Source organism: Quercus suber, unplaced genomic scaffold, assembly GCF_002906115.3.
Source record: "Quercus suber isolate HL8 unplaced genomic scaffold, Cork oak 2.0 scaffold_45, whole genome shotgun sequence".
Taxonomy (NCBI): domain Eukaryota; kingdom Viridiplantae; phylum Streptophyta; class Magnoliopsida; order Fagales; family Fagaceae; genus Quercus; species Quercus suber.
Window position 1 is genome coordinate 1,190,304 of NW_027069510.1, and position 7,138 is coordinate 1,197,441.

Consider the following 7,138-nt stretch of genomic DNA (forward strand, 5'->3'; position numbering starts at 1 on the left):
TTTTTTTTAAAATAAAATTTATTATTACCTCCAAACCACTTGTTACTTTACGAATCAACAGGGTTGGACTCGGACCAATCGGAGAACCCGACAGCCGTAGAATCTGACCCGACCAATGAACCCTCATTACGATGCCGCTCCACTCCATTTTCATTTCTAGCTTCGTCTTGAGCCACACAGAACACCTAAACCCAACGACCCAGATTCCCCAGTTGCATCCGTACCAGAATTGCAGGGGATTTCCTGCAATTCCTACAATTCAAAGCTAGTCGGAGCTGGAGTGAGCTCGATGACCACGTGGCAGAAACCATAGATAGATAGATAGGTAAACTATGGGTTTAAACAACGGGCTTGGATTTTTGAAAGGAGATAGAAAATTTTTTGTTAGAGAGGCACTGAGATTTCTAGGGTTTTTGTTTGTTGTATAGTGAAGAAGAAGAAGAAGAAGAAGAAGAGGAAGATAGTAGATAGTGATTTTTTCTGTGTGTCTGTGTGGGTTTTTCCTGTGTGAGTTTTGGGTTTAGATCAATGCTTTAGTGAAGGCCCGGTTTTGCTTGCTTGCATGGGTTTTGGGTTTGGATCGATGTTGCCGCCACTACTGCTCAACCCAGCACTTTAACCCCTCTACCCATTTTTCCCTTCACTCTCTCTGACTTGACGAACCCAAATTTGCTGTCTTTGGGTTCGAATATGAGTTGCTAACATGTTTTTATATTTGTGTGTGTGTGATTTTCATTGTAATATGTCTGATTGTGGAGTGGTTCGAATCGGTCGTGTTAGTGAAATAGTGAGATTCAAATTTTTTTTTTCATTCACTTTAAATTTTCTCAGGAAACAAACAAAGATTATTTATATAATCGGTTTGTAATTTTGTTAATTTAGAAAGGATAAATTAGGGAATTCATTTGGTCAATAATTTATCTACTCTCCTCTCCCTCCAAATCTCTCCAATTTGGGAGAATTAAAAATGAAAAGTTAGAGATAGTTGAAACCCCTACAAACCCCTCAAAATCCTTTTCCCTCATTCCTTAAAAAACCTTCATATAAGGTAATTGAATTACTCTTCATTCTTCTACTCCCCTCCCCTTCATTTTTTAAACATCCAAACAGATCTTAAGTCAAATTTGATGGTAAATTCCACCATATCACATGATAACCCATATTTTCTAACTTATACTTATTTTAAATAAATAATAATAGAATCACATTTGATAGTAACTTTGCACATCAAATAAGAACTTTAAGCGAGCATCATAACCCCTACTATACTCTATATTTTTATTTTTTATGGATAGCCCCAAATACAGACTGTTTTAACTTAACATATCAAAATACTAAACAGTACTTGATTATAAAATTGTTTTCATTCTAAAATGGTTATATAGCTATAAGAACAATACACTAGTGGCACTAAATTTAATGGTGGCGCTCAAGTAAAAGTTCCTGGAATCAAAATGGGAGGAGACCATATATCAATGGTGGACCGTAGAGCACCTGAAAATCTATAGAAGTAGAACAGTACGCTGACTCTCTACTCTTTTATGTGTCTGTACTCTCTCTGTCGTAATCTCGAATCCCCCGCAAGCCTAGTAAAAGATGTGAAAAAAAAAAAAAAATTTGCACTGAACGAGGGGGTTTTCCCTTTTTCACGTTTATTATTTATAGTGTTACCCAAATTTTACAGTACCTATGAAAATGTAAAAAGTTTGTATAATAGTAAAAAAAAAGAGAAAAAGAAACGAAAAGAAGGAACCTAATTTTCCAATATTGGGTTGGTAAATTAGCTCAACTAATTCTCTGACTCTTCCTTGGTTTACTTCTTTCGTGTCTCATCACCATCCATCATCATCATCGTGTCTCCCTAATCGTATGTTTTTGCGGTGTCTAGGGTTATTATGTCATCATTATCAACTTTATAGTCGTAACATAGATAAAAAAACAAAAACCTAGTAATGGTCTAAGGTATATTGTTTGAATTCAGTAAGTAAGATATTTTAAAGAATCTTTTCCATTTAAAGTGGATTAAAATATAGAAATTTATTTTATTTAAAATTTTAAATAATGTAAGCTTTTTATATATATATATTTTCAAATTTTAAAAATGAAATCTTAACTATGAAATTGACCCTTTTAATTTCAAATTTCATTCGAGATAAAAAGAATTGATGTGGGTTTGTTAAGAAAAAGTTAGTGCTAAATATTATAGCTGATGGTGTGATTAGGTCATGATGATCTCTCGCGGTAGACAAGGGATTTGATATCAACGTGTAAAAAGAAAAAGTATGCGTGAGATATATAGAAAGAGAGAGAGAGAAAGAGGGAGCTGAATTCTATATATACTGCATGGTAGTAGAGACGATGAGATAGATGACTAAGATGAGTGATAGAAGTGAGAGAGAGAGAAAGAGAGAGAGAGGGAGAGAGAGGGTCGTGGTCATTTCTGGAACCCAAGACCAGTCGGTAGGGTCAGGAGGGGTCAGCTACTTTTATTACTTTGTTTGTCCTTTTCACCTCTCTATCTCTCTTTCCCTAGCCTTTTTATCCCTCTATCTCTTCCCTTCTCACTTCTCACTTCTCTATATCTCAATCTCATTCATCCACTTCTTCATCTCATTCTATTTCTTAGCCACCACTATGATCGCAGTTCACACACAACCATATATCTCTCTCTATATAGAGAGATAATTGGGTATGTGAAAATAGAGAACAAGGAAGAAGAGGAGGCTTGTTGTTTTGAGGGGAATGTTGTCTGGCTCGAGGCCACCAACTAGATCTATGATCTTTTTCTCAATTTTTAACATTTTTTTTTTCCAGTTTATTAGATCTTTGAGATACCCAGTTGAGAAAGATCATATTTTTGATCATAAGTTAATGACCTCGGACCAGGCTTCATTCCCCCCAATAATTGCTTCCCTCTATTCACACTGATCATCACAATCTCCTTTTGATAATTCTCTCTTCAATGTTTTGCTTAATCTGCCTTGATCTGTTGGTGAGTAACTAAATATTCTTGCTTTTTCAAATTTTGTTCTACTATATATATGTATGTGGCATGCTTGTAGGTTTTTGGAAGTGTTTTTATTCATGGGTTTTTTTGTCATTAGATAAATTATGGTTGTTGGGCATGAGCAGATTGGTGTAATGATTATACATATTGACTGCTTTTTATCACTCTTTTTCTGACTGAAAGAGGGAAAGGATCATCATTACTCTTTTATTTTTATCTCTAAATTTCATGGATCAGGCAGGTTTTGTTTGTGTTTTTCTCTGTGTCAGTCTTTAACTCTTTCAGGTTCATCATTGGGTTGGATTTTTTCATCATGGCTCCAAGAATCTTCTCTGTCTGTTTCTTTTCTCCCCTGATCTACTACATAATTGGTTTCTTCTTCTTCTAAAGCTTCCACTTTCACTCCTAGCTAGCCTCAACACCAAAGCACTACTTTTGCTTAGGGTTTTTCTATATCTGGATGCAGTTCTTATGATATGAAACTTGAAACCCCTTATTTTGACATTTCCTCTATCATATCTATATACAAGTTATTTTTTCTTAAATGGGATTTGATATAAGTTTATTATAAGGTTAAACATACAAGCTTATAATACTAATATTTCGGATATATGCCATAATTCTTGGTTTCACATCTTTGTCTTTTATGCTGCAAGAGATAGTGGGTGATTGTTGGAGCGGTGTAATCTCCGCCCCTTTTTTATTTTTTTTCTGGCCTTATCTCTGATTAACTAGTTACTTTTCTACTAACTGATGCTTTTTTCATGGCTGAAGTGACGGGCATATCAACCAGATCCTTTGGAGATATGCTTATAAGGTTACTACTTATACTCTCTCTGTGGCTTAGGTTCTACACTCTGATCAGATTTGCTTTATGCATTTAACTAATACATATGCTTTATTTATCACTGTTACTTAGTTCTGTTTTCAAGATTTGATCCAACGATGTTACAAGCTTTTGTAATGCGTGCGTTTCACACTAATTACGTTGCTTCAAGGAAGGTGAAAGTATAATTTTTCAGGGCTGACTGATGTGTGAACTCTATTTAAGAAGCAACCCACTTAACAAGTGCAATATCTATTATTTGTTATTTGCAGCCCCAGAAATCTACGAGGTTTTGTTTGGATTGGAGCATTAATACTTTGAATGTGAATTATGAGGTATATTTACATAAAACAGAAAAGAAAAAGAAAAAAAGAATGATGTGATAGATCGGATGTCTGATTTGCTTAGACCTTCTAGTGTTGTCTAATACATGAGCAAGTTGCAGTCTAGATTTGTGAATGTGAGGGGAGAAAAGAGAACCCTAGATTCAGAAAAATGTGAGGGGAGAAAGATAATGAGAAGTTCATTATATCAAAAAAATATGCATTTTTTCTCTCTAAAATCTAGATACTGTGAATGGCGGATATGGTGTTCATGTTCCTCTACCTATAAAACAACAATGTATGGTTTTTGCCCTGCGATTTGTAACCCTTCTTTGGGAAATAGTTATGTATTATAGAAATCAAATAATTTAGTCTAATTTCCTTGAAATGTTGGACTTCTAATTTGGAAGTATGGCTTTGATGAATAAGTTGTAGAATGAAGATTGGAAGGTTAAAGGTCGGATGTAATATGCAAGAAGTTATTTTTCATAATTTTAATACAACATTTATCACAATTTTTTCTTCCACAATTGCTAACATGACCTATTGTGATATTAGTATATTTTTAAAGATCTTGGTTGGTTAAACCAGTTGAAAATGATGTTCTTCATATCAGAACTGACTATATCAATTGTTATGAAAAATGTTGCTCTGTAATAAGATGACGAACACAGAGAGAGAGAGAGAGAGAGAGAGAGAGAGAAAGAGAGAGAGAGAGAAGTTACATGCATTGCGAAATTGTTTCTTATGTTCTCAAGGGTATCATTTGTTGAGTTCATCCGAGCACAGTGGACTACTGTACAGAAAGAACTATAAAGGAAACACGTGATTGGAAAGATGAATGAGAGAAGCGTCACCAAAGAGGACAACTGTGATGGGTCTCTACTCTCTACTCTCTAGTGCTTCGTGGCGTTGTGTGGAGTGTTGTGCCTCATTCTGTCATCAATTTCTGAAGCTTGAGGCCTATGCAACACTGAATGCCTTTAATGGTCTGACTTTCTTTCTGAATCATTACCATTATACAGTTGAGTCAACATCAGCAGTTACAACATGGATTCCCTTTTAGCCTCACTATGATTAATATCAACAATGATATTTCTATTTAGCAGAACTTTGTGTAATAAACTCATTACTTAGCATTTCAATTCCTTTTTTTTTTTTTAGGGGGGGGGTGTGTTGGTGGTGGTGGGAGGGGGTTGGGGAGGGAGAATCTACTAGTAAGGAATCTAGTATACAAAAAATGTCAGCATACAGTGTTACAAGTTACGACCCCCCACACACTGTTTCCAACCCATATCAAAAGCACCTTATAATAAATACAGCTCAATGTGAAAGTATTATAAGCTGATAGAAGAGCCTAGGTAACTAAATCTGTCTCGTTGAGGCATTGATAAAATGCTCTATTTCGATGAAGATACATCCTTTTCATTTTAAGTTATAGTAATTATGTGCAATCTGTACCCTAAACTATACATTTTTACAATTGTCCTTATTCAAGAATAGTATGCAATCCATTTTGACATTCAAATTAATTAGTTTTGAAATTAACAATTTAAGAGGTTGGTGGGGGTGGTGGTATGCATTGATATGTCTAAATTGACATATTACTTCCAATCATATTTCTATCCATCCCTAATATTTTTATTTTATTTTAACATTGAAGTCTGAATGGTGGGGTGGACATTGTAAATGATCCCACAATTTATGGTGAAGAATTACAATTAACCAAATATGTATTGACTTCAAAATATGCAAGGTTGTGTCTTTTATTTTATTTTATATTTTTATAATTTGGATTTCTCAAATCAATGTATGCACCTACAAAAATGGGTGTTATAAAGAGATGGAAGGGTCTGCCGAGAATTCTGTGATTCAGTAGTATATTCTCCGATCTTTCACATGAAAAAAAATTCGAGTTTAAATTCCCTCTCTTTTACTTGTTGAGAGCAAAAAGAGATGAAAGAAGCGCAGGTGGGGGAGAGAGGTAAGAAGAGGTAACACTTTCTGTAACTTTTCTTGAATTATTGGTGTGGATACCAACTTTGAGAAGTCATGGACCTAGCTTTTTAGATGGACCGAAAGTGTCCAAAAGTTGGACATGGAATCCGCTCTACATAGGTTTTTGTGGTCAATAAAAATTAGACAATAGCCCATAACATCTTTGTCTTAAGTAACAGTGTAACACAAAGGTATCTATTTTTTATTTATCCAGAATAAGATTCCACACATGCAATTAAGATTATAGCTACTTTTACTTTTTGTTAAATTATTTAGCCGTGTTTTGTCTGAGGCGTATTGTGTGAGTTCTGTTCACAACAGTGTCACTTTGATGTAAGATGTTGATGTTTGGGAGCTGGGTGAGAGTCAAGGTGTTCCCCTGTAGCACTAGACAATGAATGACCTTACTTACAAGTTACAACCACAATTTGGGCAATAAATAAGGTTGAAATAATAAAGTTCTGCTTTCTTGAATATCTGTGTTTCTGTTGCCCAAAATGAAAAGGTTTAGGAGGGGGAGAAGGGGGAGGGGTTTACACCACTTGGCTATCTTATACTCTAAAACAATATTAAACCTCAAAACCGAGAAAAAAAAAAAAAAACTTTAATAAATCCTTGTACCACATTGATCTTCACCTCAATGACTATATCTGTGACCAAGAGAGTGGACTCTTCGTTTGTTAAAAAATCCCTAGACCTTTGCAAGCTTGAGAGAATGAAAAAGGTCTGATTTTTTTGTTTATTTTGTGAAGCCGAAATGGAATGAGAATTTTCATCTCAACAAAACTTACTACGTAAGACCATGCAATTATTGTGTGTTGCTGGCTACGCACTTATTGTGTGTTGCTGGCTACCTTATCTTCGGAAAATTAATCAAATAATACAATGACAAAATTTAGCCACAAAATTGATTATAGTTTAAAGTTACAATCTTACTTAATATCTTTTTATTGGAGGTGAATTTTGACAAATCCACTGTTGGAT

At 34.7% G+C, this 7,138-nt stretch overlaps 1 long non-coding RNA gene across 1 annotated transcript; it reads left to right on the forward strand.

Moving 5' to 3' along the window:
• The first annotated feature begins 2,352 nt into the window (after positions 1 to 2,352).
• LOC136066754 (uncharacterized) lies at positions 2,353 to 5,301 on the forward strand. The gene is made up of 2 exons (XR_010628226.1): positions 2,353 to 2,992; positions 3,782 to 5,301. It is a non-coding gene; the product is annotated as an uncharacterized LOC136066754 (long non-coding RNA).
• The last annotated feature ends 1,837 nt before the right edge of the window (positions 5,302 to 7,138 follow it).